The following is a 15,284-nucleotide window of genomic DNA, read 5'->3' on the forward strand; positions in this document are numbered from 1 at the left end:
GAATATTTTTAGGTTGAAAAGCCATTTCTCTCTCTCTGTGCTTTTTCTTGTCTTCCTATCCAGGGGGCTAATTATAGCCCAGATTATTGAATGTGAGAGCTTTCTGCTGGAGGTGTGTGTGTGTGTGTTTGTGTGTGGACATTGATGACTCATCCCTTGCAGGGGACTCACAGAGATCAGAATCCAAAATGGCTCCTTGACAGGCAAACATGAGACTTTTCTGACAGCGACATCAGCGACAAACCACACATGTCATTGAGTGCTGTCACTCTCAGGACATGAAACACACTGCTCGGCTTGTGTGTGTCGAGAGTGTAGGGGATGTTTCAGCTGAGGGGTTTGTCACATGGCTTTGTAGGGAAAGAGCAGGCTCTGCTGGTTGGTCTCAATAATGTGTTTCCCCTCCATCTCTCAGTCTCATGTCATTTTGCCTGTTTGTTGACTGTGGTGTGTCTCCCTGTGTTAGTTTTGTTGCTTGTCACGCACAGACAGTATCTCAGTCTTGCGCACTCACTGCCTGAAGGCACACAGCTATGCACTGAACTAAACACACAAGAGGTTGGAAAATAGTAGCAGGTATTTTGCTGGAGCCGACTGTGAAACTGTAAATAAAGAGTGTTTGATAAAACACAACAAATTCAATGACTTATTACAAATTTAAAAAAAGAAGACCATACTAAAATTGACTGGATGGAAATAGTTTTCGAGGAGGCTGCGTGAGGATTATACAGAAAAAAGCAACATTATTTTTGTAATGGATTCATCGATTTTATTCCAGTGCCCACTGTGGCGTGGGATGTACACACAGTGAAACCGGAAGGCTCACAGTCACACTGGGAGTCTCGATGAATCATAAAAGATACCATTGCAAAGTTCTGAACGTGTAAACAACCGGTGACGCATGTCTGACGTATTTTTGGAAATGTGTAACAATATTTAATGAGGTAGTGTCAGAGAAAGACATTTATTCGACTCTACTAACATGAAGCATCATCATTACATGATAGAGATAGTAGACAGACAGAATCCCCTCTGTGGTGAAGTGAAGCCAGCAGGTGGATGATGGACAGTTTCATAGTATCACAGTATACCACAATATTTAAAGATCCAGCATGATTTTCAGTACCGTCAAAATTACAGACCCTCCTCTTTCTGTAAAACTCATACAGAAATGCCGTATTGTATGTAGTGCACATCATGCGCCACCAGAGGGCAGTCTGTACTGCTGGAACAGATGGCTAAGCTGAGAAACATGGCGACTGTTAACAGCTGGCCGGCAATGGCAGAGACCGTGGCAAAAACTGCACGTGTTTATATCTAACTTGGTGAATTAAGGGTTTATTTTGACCTAACCGGAGTTGGTGACTGTTGGACTAATTAAATGACTAAGAAAAATAACTGAGGCCCCAGTCGCACAGAAAGTGTTTAAGCAGCTGGAGGCACGTTTTTACATTGGTAGAATTAAGCTATTTGCTTGTGTTATTTGCGTTGCAGCGCACCTGGCGTTTCTGCACTCAAGGCGCCTGGTGTTTTTTACTGGAGCGCTCTGAACTCAAGTTGAAAAAACTTAAACTCAGAGCAGAAAAATGCAGCACATCATCTTTTTTTCCATCATCTTTTTCCCATTTTCCAATTTGGTTAGAGCACTCATCTTCCATTTGGAATGTCCAGGGTTCGAATCCTGCTGGTTGACATCAGCAAAGGCATTTGGTCGCAAGAGGTTCCCACCGCCGAATCAAACGGATCAGATTCCTTAAGGAGGCTTCAGGATAAGAGAGTAACTCCAGAATCGGAGCCAAGTCCTCAACGAGGGCTCGTCTCAAGCCTGTTGTAGACGGGAGGTTCCAGATGTATAAGCGGATTCAATTGGATGATTTGAGAGGCGGGCCTTCTGTGGTGGTCACAACAACAAGTTTACAATTGGTAAACAATGGAGGGTGGTACTCCCTGTGATCCAGCCTCTTTTTTAGAGTCTCATGTACCCACACAGATCTCTGTTTCCCTGTGCCCAACAGACTAACAAACAAAGAAACAAAAAAGATTGATTACAGTGGAAGGTTAGTGTAAGGGTGTGATTGCCTGATCAGGGCCTGAGATAATTTTGGTGTTGTTTGTGTTTAGTCTGAATGAAGTGTATTTTAAGATGAGTTAACAAGGCAATTAAGCTATTCTTAGTTTGAGGAAAGAGAGAGTTCAGCAGGCACCGCAAATCAATTTGACTTCAGGAAGTCATTTGATTCTTTTATTGGACAGACGTTAAAGTTTCGCTGTAATGAAAATTGTGTTGACGATATTATTAATGTCTGACAAGGTTAAAATCTCATGCTGTATGGATGTTAATATCTTGACATTTTGCAGATGTTGGTAAGACAGCTTGCAGAACATAGCAAAGTCAGCGGTCGGGGGACTTGGGGTGTTAGGTGTTAGGTAGTACTGCACACAAATACCATCATATACAGTGTATATATATATACCCCAGTGAAATTTCAGGAATGTATGAAAAAATAGGGGCGGCACGGTGGTGTGGTGGTTAGCACTCTCGCCTCACAGCAAGAGGGTTGCCGGTTCGATCCCGGGCGTGGGAGCCCTTCTGTGCGGAGTTTGCATGTTCTCCCCGTGTCAGCGTGGGTTCTCTATGGGCACTCCGGCTTCCTCCCACAGTCCAAAGACATGCAGATTGGGGACTAGGTTAATTGATAACTCTAAATTGTCCGTAGGTGTGAATGTGAGCGTGAATGGTTGTCTGTCTCTGTGTGTCAGCCCTGCGATAGTCTGGTGACCTGTCCAGGGTGTACCCTGCCTCTCGCCCGATGTCAGCTGGGATAGGCTCCAGCCCCCCCGCGACCCTCAAGAGGATGAAGCGGTTACAAGATGAATGAATGAATGAATGAAAAAATAGATATTACAGAAGCCTTGTAATGAGATTCTGTAACAAAGTCTAGATTGTGAGCTCTGATACTCCTGCAGGATGTTGCTGCCCTGTTAATCTAGTGCTCTTATTCTGCCACGATATTATAAACTGTTACACGTAATGCTGACATCACATCCCAGAATACTCTAAATGACTGTTTGTGTCATTAGTGTTTAATCCATACCAGATGGAGGAGCTTGCAGTAAAAGTCAAAAGCCAAAACAAATGATGTCACAGTGTTTACATTTTTAAATGCTGCTGTTTTCATTCAGTTTTGTAACATCTGCTAACCGAGCCGTATTTCAGATGTTAATATTTGATCACATACTTGGCTTGGCTACGTACTGTTCACGTGACACATAAACATCAAATAAACCCACTCAAGTGTGTCGACCAAACTGCAGCTAAACGTAGAATCAATGTTGGACTTTGATTCATTAGGTGAACACAAACACATGACCATCAGGTGCTCTGTGTTTCTGTGAGTTTCTTTTTCTCTTTCTCTTGGGTTTTCGGAGTTTGTGTTTTATGAAAACAAACAGTTGCTCTCAGATTCTTTAGAATTGGAAACTACAGATGAAGATCAGTGAATGAATCAGGTTGGTAAGACAGGCTATTTCTGCTTCACAGATCTGAGAGCTGCATCTTTGTCTTTGCTTTCCAGTGAAAGGTGCACTGTGTCTGACGGAGGCGCGGCCTGTTTATAAATGTATGAGTAGGCGGTGCAGCAGCAGGACGTCAGGGGGGTTGTGAGCACTTCATGCAGAGGCCTCACTGTATGTCCACACACAGAGTGGTGACCTCATTATTGAGCTCATCGTCCCAGGGGAGTCCCAGGATACATCTTGTCTCATTAATAATGGACGGTCACATGGAAGGAGCTTCACTCACCCCAGACGGGCGTGGTGTCTGCCTCAGCAGGTGTGTGTGTGTGTACGTGCGTGTGTGTGTGTGTCTGGGAGTTTATAGACAGGGGTCAGAGGGCATATCCAACCTGATGCAGCCATTTTATGAATGCTGTTACAGGTCAAACATGGCTCCAATCACATTGGCATTTTCACAGAATATTCACAGCACTTTATACCATGGTCTACGTTGATATTTGATCCTGATTGGCTGCAGGTTGTCCATGAATGTCCAATAATGGACACCAACAAAGCAGCTCCAGTGAAACTCTCTGTTCATTGTTCTAAACTAATGCCACACCCACGTCGTATCACTGTCATTTGTTAGCGAAAATTGTGATATTGATTTGCGTAGCAAGCTAGTCTAGCTCTGTTTAAAGTACTGTCAAATACGTTGCCATTGGTCAACTGTATGCAGTGTCATTAATTTTGAATCTTGCTAGCCCATAACATAAGCTTTCTGGCTCATAGCTGAGCCGAAAGTTTCTATAAGCTGAGCACACCAGGAATATCTCCCATTGCTTGGTCGTTTCTAGGGTTCGTTTTATTTACTGGAGTAGTAGACGGTGTTTCCATCACATAAAAACCTTATGAGATAGTAAAGGTGGTGCCAGGTATTAGTCAAAACCCTCAGGTGTTACCAGGGAAACCAAGTTATGGCTTGTCCAAAAAAAACCTTCGGATTTTGATTGCAAAAAACGTGAATATATAAATGGTCTCAATGTTTTTTTGTTTGGCAAGTGGCCATAGTTTAAGTGGGATAGTGCGTTTTGAGGTGTCCATAACCAGGAAGTAATGGACTCCACGGAGACATCTGGACTCCACGGAGACATCTGGACTCCACGGAGACAACGGTCCTCCCCTGGCCTTTCTGTAGTCTGTTAATCCGAACCTCATCGGGCATAATCCATTCTCCTATGCATTGCCGCCATCCTTTAATCATGTTCCATAGAAAATGTTTTTAAGAGCTCAAGAACTTTACCCCCATTTTATCCACAGAAGTTTCATCCACAGATTTTGTCTCCATCCAGCATGCAGGATGAAGACAAAATCCTGCTGTCTGAGGCTCACAAACATTATTTTAAATCAGAAAAGGATCCTCATCAGCAGGATGTTGTCTTTGTTATTTTCTCCATGGTGGCTCTTCTGACTCACGTGCTTCCACAAGAAACAGACGGACATCTTTTGTAGCTCCTGTTAATTTTTGCAGAACTAAACTTTGTTGGCTTGCACTTCCTTTTCATTGCAGGAGTTTATCTGCAGGATCTTTTTAGGACATAATCTCGACTTGCATCTTGAATTGAGGACCCAGGTTCCAAATTTAAGCTGCTTTCACACAGCTGTGCAGTAACCACCCTGACAACCGCCTACCTGCAGGAGCATTCCCCCATTAAGTGTTTTTAAAAGCAGCAGCTGCCACTTTGGTCAACAGCTGTAATGACAGGCATGTGCTGCAGTGAACACTGGCAGAATCAAGCTAGTTTGTAGCTGCATGCTGTAGCAGGACAACAGAAATCACAGCAGTTACCAAGGATACATATTTGGACAGTCACCTGAAGTTTGGTGGAAGTGTTTTCCCAGGCCATGTTTTTGTTCTTGTTGTTTCTATAAGGTGCTAGCATTGTGTCAACTCTGGGTATTCAGGCCCCAACATTATCAACTCCTCCATCTCGTCTTCTTTTTGCTTCCACAATGCCCGCTATTTGATTGGCCAAAGCCAGGCGGCAACCGCCAGAAGTTGAACACAGTGCACTCAGCACTTGGGCAGCACCTGCTTCATACTCCTACCGCTGTATTGGAAACCACCTCTGCAGCTTTTCCCTCATTCCCAAAAAAAGTCCCTCATTCCCAAAAAAAGTCCCAAAAAGTCCCTGCTTCAGGGGTAGGACTTTCCTATAGATATTGAATGACTGTGGAGAGGCTAGCAGAGCTGAACTTTACAGGTCAGGCAGGTCGAACTCAAACTCAGTGATGAAACAGCTCGTGTCCAAGATTTATTCACAAAGTTAGCAAGCACAGTTGCCAGTCGTGTCAGTAGTCAAGACTAGCCGTGGGAATTGTTTTTTTGTTGTCTTCTATTGACAAAATAAAGTGTAGGAAGTAGACGTAATAAAAGCTAGAAAGATCGGCTGAAATGAAAAGTAACTTTATGTGCTAAGTGTTTAATTTCTGTTGCAGCCTTGAAGAGAAAAACATCCTGAAACACTGAGCCACTCTGCACCAGATCCTTTCTGGTATTTTCCATTTCCAGTTCTGTTCACAACCAGTGTCCAGCATCAGTTAGAATCATACAGTATCACAACAGTAAATTACGAAGAAGATAAATAGGAACCATTCTGTGTTCTCAAACAAAGCTGTTGCTTTTCGATCGGTCTAATTTCCATAATCTTTGCAGATCCTCAGATGTGGCGCAAACACAAACATGATTTTGCTAAAAGAGCTTTTAGGTGTGTGGTTTAGTTCCTGGATGAGCAGGATCATTTGTTTTGTGGACAGAAGCTCCAAACACAGTGAAAAAGATGGACTTCCAAATGTATCTGAATTAGTGAGCACATGGCCGTGCACAGTAACGAGTCAAGGGTTAATGTGGAGCAGCTCAAGTCCAGAATGAAGCATAAAGAGGTTTGGTGTTCCCCAGAGACATGAAATGACAACATACATTATCACAGCCTCTGTGAGTGTGTGTGTGAGTGTGTGTGTTTTAGATTGAGAGTGGGGTGCCTCCATGCATGTGTGTCAGGGTGAATGGATTTGATTAGCACTCATTTGTCATGTGCAAATGGTTGCAACAGTCACATGTCTGGGTGGGGTCAGACAGAATGGGCTATTACATTAAGTGACTGTGGAAACACACACATAACCACAGTGTTGCATCTGCACACACGCGACCTCGTTCCCTACTTCCCGAACAAACTTTCTTTGTTTTCTATTAAATGTCTAAATCTCAAATACTCTGGAAAAATCACTGGAGACACGTAGAATCAGGTGCAACTGAGTTTAATGTGCTCGCAGGCAACAAACACATCAACTCAATGAGTCAAGCTCCGGAGCAGGACTGAAGTTTTCCCTTCTGTGCATCCCTTTTTAAAGCTGGTGAAGATTCTGTTGAGTCTCCACTTTTTTCTTTAATCCTACCCACTTGGGCTGAACATAACGGTGTCACAGCTCTCCATTCTTCCCTTGAAGCCAGCCTACCTACTTGAACTTGTACATAATGGTATCCCAGCTTTCCCTTTTTCCCTTGGAGCCAGTTTTACCGTGCTTTCCTGGGCAGTCTAGGCCCACCTCCTATTACCAGGGTCATATCAGGCCAAGCTGGAATTGCCCTAACTTTTCACCAATATGTCTGAGCCCATCCTCATGCTATTTAAAAAAAATGATGCACAGTGAATCCTAGGTAGTGTGTGTGTCATGAAAATACATGAAATAATAAACCAGTGTGTGACTGTAAGTGCACAGAGTACATTGCTTTAACAGGTATCTTTAAAGGTCAACTTAAAGGTACAGCATAAACGCTACAGTAAATGAGTACATTACACTACAGCGGTACCAAATCATTACAGGCTGCTAAATTAACCCAATTAACATACTGCAGGCTTATACCCAACAACAGTATAGTGGTGCTTAGTGCAAAAAACACATGTATTTGTACAATGCAGTGACGTCCACGGTCACACCATTTCCAGTTTGAAAAGTGGTCCCTCCCCTTCCACTACGTAGCCAAGATGGCGACCATTGAGGGCGAGAAGTGTCCATAGTTCCACCTCAACTTCTTGACCGTTTTGAGTGCACTGCATTGTTCCATACTTGTGTAAGTACAGAAGTATGCGATTTGAGACACAGCATTGGTCTTTGTGGTATTTGTCCCGCCCCTTCTCCACTGTGATTGGATGAGTGAAAAGTGACAGTGACAGCATTTTACCCAAAGCTGAATACTTTTCAACTCTTGAAAAAACAGCACACACTTAGCACAAAATAGGCGCCCAACGCCTCTTCACACTGCTGACGTTTCGTGGTGACATAGCAGAGTTTCATTACGTGACAGTCCCATCAAAAAAAAGAAAAAAAAAATGTAGCGGTTGGGAAGTTGCTCACCATTTCCTGTGATTGGCTCGTCAATAGCGCAGTACTGCAATACGGTTATCACAGCAGCCCTAATTGGAGTTTCTTTTTCTTTATTTTCTGATTCTGAAAAACAGTGTTTGTCAATGTAAACTCATCATATTTAATTCAGATTAGGGGAAGAGGCGTGTTTTTGTATTCATAAATCTCTAACAAATCTATATAGAGATTATCACTATAGACATATGTAAGCCATGTACTCAATGGCTGTGGGAGTATTTTTCTAAAACCTTTGTGCCAGTAGAGCAGATTTAATTTATTTAACTCTTTCACGCACTTTATTAACAGTGCTTAACTACATCAATACGCATCAGTAAAAACAGATCTCATTAACCCAGATAGGAAGAGGGAGGGAGATATACAGAGGGAGGGAGAGGAAGAGTGGGGCCAGCAAAACACTTACACGAGGAGAAGGAGACCTATTTCCATGGCAACAGTGTTTCTCTCACCTACCCCATGTGTCAGAGCTGAAAATACATTCAACACAGCACACACACACACACACACACGGATACACACTGCCCCCATGGATACTGCTCACGTCATGTCATCCACACATGGTAACAGCAGAGAGGAAGCTGGCTCATCAACACAAACAGAAACAAGAGAAGCTCTTTGTGTTTCTCATCCAGCAGCTTCCACTATCATGTTGGTGTTTACTGATATGTACAAGATTGCTGTTGATGCATTTCCATGGACAGCAGCCTCCTGTGTACTGGAGTGATCTCTTTGATGAGCAGCAATATTATCTGCTGTTTACATATTTATTTCTTTGTTGTGTTTAGCATGGGTTTGTTTAAAGTTGTTGTTTGTTGTGGCCACTCAAAGGCAGCGGAGCAAGTTGACATATTAACATGTCACATATCACTTAATGTAATTGTCATGGTTATTTGTTAGCAAGTAAATCAATTGATGAAAAACAATTAGCAACAGTAATATTAATTGATTCTGTGCACCCCGTTCCTCTGTCCTGTCGCAGCTGTGTCCCACTGCCACATTTTCTTCACTTGAGTCTTGGTCAGTCGTCTCTAAAGGCTCTGACAGGTGCGAAAAAAAGCAAAAATTGAACCTGATCTGAGAATTTTAATGAGGGACGAAAGCTTCAGACAAACGTGATGGACACCACATGAAGCCACAGTTATTGAAAAAAATCCAAAATTACCGTACTGTGCAAAGTCCTTAAAGGGGAAGTCCGGTATTTTGCATGTTGAGCCCCATTTTTGGGTTGTTTATGATGAAATAGAGTGGTTAAGACCAAAATAGTGACGATTGCTAATTTTTGGAGAATTTGGCTTTCCCCTGCCTGGCTTATGTGTGAACCTGTCCTAAAACCACCCTAAACGTTTGTTTTCAAAGCCATGAAACTCACCGAGTGGTCAGTGGTGTTTGTTGATGTTCTGACATAAAAATCGTAGCAAACTGTGGTTTCCATCCGTGTTTTCGCTCTTCATCTGGATTGTGGAACTATTTTTCCAGCTGCCTCACACCTGTGTGCTTTATACACTCCAGCCCACTTGATGGCGATAATGCTCCGTTACATGGGTGTCGCCACCCGGCAGGAAACCATTGCAATGTAATGGGACACAGAGAAGAAGCAGAAGAAGAAGGCTGGCGTCGTGTTCAAAGGCATCGTACTGCGAAGGTTGTTTATAAGCGAGTAGTCTCTATATACAGACTCTACATTCAGTGAATGTAGGCAAATCCCGGAGATCTTGCCTCCGGAAGAAGAGCGGAAGAGCCCTGGTTTCCGTTTGTAGGCTGTTTGTAGTCTGCGTGATATTGACCAACCATGTTTGAGCCAGCTGCAGTTGTTGCCAGGTTAAACGGTCCGTGCGGTGAACTAACGAGGCGGAACATAATTGGCGTCACTGCAAACTCTGAATCCATCACAATGGTTCAGCATATTTACTTAAACAGAAGTTGGAAACGTTGTGCAGCTGTTTAAACTTATTACAAAACTTTTTCGTTCATTCTTGTTCTTCCTCCAGGAGCGCACACAGCACTGTCGAGCCGGCACTTTCACTGAGCTAAAGACTACAATGACTACAACCGTCGTAAACAACCCCCTTTCCTTTTCGGGTGGCGGATAACTACCTTCCTTTCTATAGAAAACCAATGGATTAGACAAAATGTCCAATAAATCATCACGAAAACCACAGTTTGCTACGATTTTTATGTCAGAACATCAACAAACACCACTGTCCACTCGGTGAGTTTCATGGCTTTGAAAACAAACGTTGAGGGTGGTTTTAGGACAGGTTCACACATGGCCACAGGCAGCAGTGTTAAGCTAGGCGGGGGAAAGCCAAATTCTCCGAAAATGACCAATCGTCACTATTTTGGTCTAAACCACTCTATTTCATCATAAACAACCCAGAAATGGGGCTCAAAGTGCAAAATACCGGACTTCTCATTTAAGTAATGTGCTTTATGTATTTAATTTACATAACTATGGAAAGTATGTATATTTACATCACATTTGCAGTTGTTTTAATCGGAAGCACTTTTCCTAAACTTAACCAAATATATTTTGTTCTCTTAACCTAACCAAGTACTTTAACTCACCCTAAACCTGACCAAACTGCGACAGTCTCAGAACGTTAACCACGTTAATGACGTAATTGAAACTGCAGCTGCTTTCAATAGACTTTGGATTGGCGTTTGTTCATGTTGCCAGCACATAATTTTAACACATTTGTGCCCACCACCACAAAGCGTATTGTTAAGAGGTCTTGTGCATTTTCTGTATTTCTGTGAGACTGTGTTGGCAGTATTTTTGGTAATATTTTATCCACTGTTCTTGGCTAATAGTGATTGGGGTCATTCCAGATGCAGTGGGTCAACATTTTGATCGATACGTAACGTAAAAAAGATAAGAATCTCAAAATTTTAGCAATATTTTACAGTTATAACTGGAAATATTTAATTTACAGTAGCATAAAACCAAAACTTCAAATAATACAACAACAAAGGACAGTTTATTTAACATATAGGCCTGTGCCTTCAGATTTGTTTAAAAGTTTTACAGTATTTACAATTCAGATATTTGATACTCTGTGAAAGGAGCAAATCTCCACCAGATCTTGGCTTTATTCTGTGTCTTCTTGGACTCCTCTCTGACTGTAATAGCTGTATTTTTTCCCACTTGAAGGAGCCCAGCAGTCGATTTTGGGTGATTTAACATTTCCAGCCTTCTCCAGCATGGTTATATTTGACCTGTTGGTGTGTGATTGCCCTGCTTGGGCTGTTCTGATTGGACGAGTGCCGAGCATCATAGCAGCTTCGGGGCAGCGGTAACTCCTCAGCCTCCTTATCGTCACTGAGCCCCTCGTCTCCTAGCAACAGGGGCCAGGGCTCTCTTAAAGGGGCCAGTCATTACTTGATGTCATAAAACATGAGAGGAAGAGTAGAGGCTCGGTGCATTAGCAGGTATCGATCTTCAGCAGGTGAAAAGGTGAAGAGACGGAGAGAGGGCAGTGATAAAAGAAAACAAATGATGGAGGGAGAGTGGCAGCGCTGTGACAGACAGACAGACAGTGATGTGATGTGACTGAAGTGAAATTACAGGAGGAGGAGGGACAGGGGCATCTTCTGACACCTCATCAGCAGGGGTGTAAATCACTAGTCTCATCATGAGCCAGTATTATATTGAGTCTTTGGATAATGACTTGATATTTGATGATATGGCAAAGTCTGTTTGTTTACAATATATGTATATATATATATATATATATATATATATATGTATATATATATATTTACGTTTATGTTTGTTAATTCCTGTTTATTTTACTATATATTTGTTAATACTATTGTTTAAATTTCTTATATTTTCACATATCTTTCCTCTCTTGCAAGGAGCACCTGTAGCATAAATAATTTCCCCTCGGGGATCAATAAAGTATTTCTGATTCTGATTCTGATTCTGATGTCTGCCACGATGTGATTTTGATTCGAGTCAGTTCAGGGGCCTGCGATCGATATGGTTACGGAGGTTTGTTTTTTGCTTTCCACCCTAACAAACAGGTAAATAATTGTAAATTATAAATAAATTGTAAGTTTATTTTAAACTGACTCCACTAACACAAATAAAACATGACTTAAAAACAAGAACATTTAACAGTAGTATAATATTCGGTCCAATAATATCTGGCAAGTTTCATAGTTGTTTTTTGCTAGTCACGCATTATTAGCTTGAGCACTTTTACATTGCATACATTAGCTTAGCAGCTAACAGTCATTTCCTCCACTCATAACTCAAAAATATCCATTTATACTTTTTTGTACTCACCATTAGGGATGTAACATATCATCTCTTTCATGATAATGCAAGTAGAATTTTTAATATGATATAAAAAATTCATATTGTGACAATATTTCAACTTGTTGACATCATCGTCATACTGTTACTGACGGCAACAACAAGCATGGCTGAAAGCAAAATTATCACCGACCCTGTGGTGGTTCCAAAAAGAGGAGCAGCTTCAGTAGTGTGGAATAAACTGTGGCGTCCTGATGTTTTATGAACAGCCCCGGACTTCTCAGACTCTTTTAGTGACTTACCGCCCAGGCAGAGCATAAAGGTCCAGGTGGGAAAAACAAGTCAATCATTTACGATTTTACTAAAAGAAGGAAATCACCTGTTGATTAATATATATATAGATCCCAGGGGACATTTTTTTGTATTTGGGAGCTGTTTAAATGTGTAATTTGTGGTGGATTAGGGCCATATCGCCCACCCCTACTCCCCACTGGTGAAAGTCACCACATGTCTTCACAGATCAGCATAGTTGCATGCATGTTTTTTTCAGCTGAACATTGTTCAAACAGAGCAGCTAATGTAGCAAGAGTTAGCTGAATGAGATGCACAGCCCAGTTTGTCTGTGTCATAAGTATTTTATTTCATAGCATTGTTTGCATACGGCATGTGCTTTGTCTGTTGACCTGCCCCTTTTCTCTAACATCCAGAATATTTCTACACTGCTGATTTATCACCAAGAAAGTAGTAAATATCCTTATTAAGGTGGGCAGAATGGATGCACGGATGGATGGTCACACCATAGATGGATGGATGGACAATGGGGGATGGATGGAAGGATAGATGTTTGCTGGAGGGAATTATAACTAATTCAGTAGAGGTTGCGTTATGAAGTCACTCACCAAACAGAGAACAAATATTGGATGAGTTCACTTAACCCAGTAATTATTCTTACAGTGTCTGTGCATGACAACTACTGGTCTCAAAGGTTTTAAAGTGGTGCCACTAACAAAACAAATACTAGCATAAACATTAGCTGTCTGACAGTCTGAAGAGCGACGAGACGAGGCAAGCAACAGGACTCTATGTAGACATCATTTCTGCATGCTGACAGTTATTGACTCCTGCTCATATATGTATGTTTGAGAGCTTTTCTCTGCTGTATTTCACTCCAAACAAATATTTGGGTTAATGCCCAGCTACTATCACTTACATCCTGCAGGGGAGTTTTATGGCGAACATCATATGATGCATTTACCCATCAAGTGGTAAATACAGCATGGTCATGTTATATTTCTGTGTTACTGATTTCTGGGCTACAATTGGAGAAACATTTGAAATGGGAAAGGTTTGTTGTGGTGTTAAATATGAAAATGTGGACTTAAAGGAGGCGGTCCCTGAATAGGAATGCAGCTGCACAAACACCTCCCATTTTAGTCCCAGCTGAAAAGCCTCTTTGGTTCTCGTCTCTGGAGGGACCTCTGCATATCTGTGATCTGTGTTTCACTGCATACAAATGTGCTTGAAGGCAACACTTAGCCAGTGGAATTGGATTAACCTCCATTCAATTCACCAACTGTGTGTTAGCTTACTGTCTGCAGCCACACACACACACACACACACACACACACGTACACCCGCTGTGCTTCTTTTACAAAGGAAAACATATATAAGAATCTTCATAATACAGTCATCCACCAACGCACAGGCAGCATGAAGGTATTTGCATGTTTAAATAAACACACGTATTGTTTATTACAGCAGAGGATTAAATACTGTAACTGCACATGACTTTGGCTTTGTTCCTGGAGATGATTATTGCTCCGGATGTGACTGCTGTTCAGTGAAATGTGTGTTACATGAGAGGAGTTTAGTTGAGCTAACAGCTCTGCCATCACTGATCTTCTCTGTGTATCCAGACTGTGGTGAATGTTGTTCTCATGGCGGCTGAGTGTTAATTTGTTGTTCCCCTGTCTCTGGATCAGCTCTGGATCAGCTCTTTAAGGAGCATATTGGGTTTTTTCCCACTGTACTTTGACCTCCAATCACTGCATCCCATTTAGGATTTTTTTTGATGTGCAGGTCGTGATGAATCAATATTATAATTACGTCCTGTAAATTGTGTACTGATAAAAATCTTGTGCATATGTGTGTCAGCTCCCTCTTTGCTCCACATGCCAAACACAAGAACATGTAGATGATAGACAGTAATACGGAGTACTGTAATAGGCTTACCAGTGACTCTGGTGTCCATGTGAAAGCATCTGTGTGTGTGTGTGTGTGTGTGTGTGTGTGTGTAGCTGCAGGGATAGTGATGCTAAGTGAAGCAGACGGTGCTGTCCCAGTGCCCTCTGACTTACTCCGTCTCCCAGATGACGCCTGTGTTTGTCACTTGCTTTGATTTCAGCAGCACTGTAACAGTGACAGTCACTGTGGATCTCACCGCAAAATCAAACTGCCGATCTTATTGGTTTGATTTTTATTTGGCCAACAAGTTGCCTCCTGGAAGATGCAAAAACACTCGAGCCAAGTAGAGCTTTGTAGAAAGTATTCAACTTCATCTCTCCGGGCAAGAGTCTAAAACCATGCTGGCGGCTCTGTACTTCGGCACAGCAGCATTAGACCTAAATAGTTTCATCAACATGCTCACAATGACAATGCCGGGCAACATGTTTGCAATGTTCACCAACTTACTAAAGCTTTTCAGCATGCTAACATTTGCTAATTAGTACTAAACCCAAGTACAGCTGATGGGAGTGTCATTAGTTTTAGTCATTAGTAAGGCATTTAAACCTTAATTTAAATTTTCACCTGTTAGTGCTGGATGAGGGGTCAGGGGATCAAAGCTAAGCTATTACAATTCAGCATGTTGGAAACCATGTCTGTATCCAATTTCTTGGCAATCCATCTAATAGTTGTAAAACCTTCTTTGGCCTACTTCACTACGTCAACTTCATGGTGGAACTAGAGGAAAGGTCAGGGAAATACCAAAGTCAGGAGAATCCATTGTTGTAGAATCGTGAATCCCTGTACAAATACTTGTGCCAATCCAACTTGTGGGTGAAAAGATATTTCACTGACTATGCGA

General features: G+C 42.0%; 1 protein-coding gene across 3 annotated transcripts in view; it reads left to right on the forward strand.

The window, feature by feature from the left end:
• mapk8ip1b (mitogen-activated protein kinase 8 interacting protein 1b) overlaps positions 1-15,284 on the forward strand; it is a 76,609-nt gene that overhangs the window by 28,223 nt on the left and 33,102 nt on the right. The window contains exon 1 of one of the 3 annotated variants that reach the window (XM_049561625.1): positions 3,582-3,832. The exons of the other annotated variants lie outside the window; for them this stretch is intronic. The gene's annotated coding sequence lies outside the window, so the exon portion shown is untranslated. Of the gene's footprint in view, positions 1-3,581; positions 3,833-15,284 lie in introns of those variants that run through there. 3 annotated transcript variants of the gene reach the window in all.

The sequence above is a fragment of the Epinephelus fuscoguttatus genome, linkage group LG2, assembly GCF_011397635.1.
Source record: "Epinephelus fuscoguttatus linkage group LG2, E.fuscoguttatus.final_Chr_v1".
In the NCBI taxonomy this organism is placed as follows: Eukaryota; Metazoa; Chordata; class Actinopteri; order Perciformes; family Serranidae; genus Epinephelus; species Epinephelus fuscoguttatus.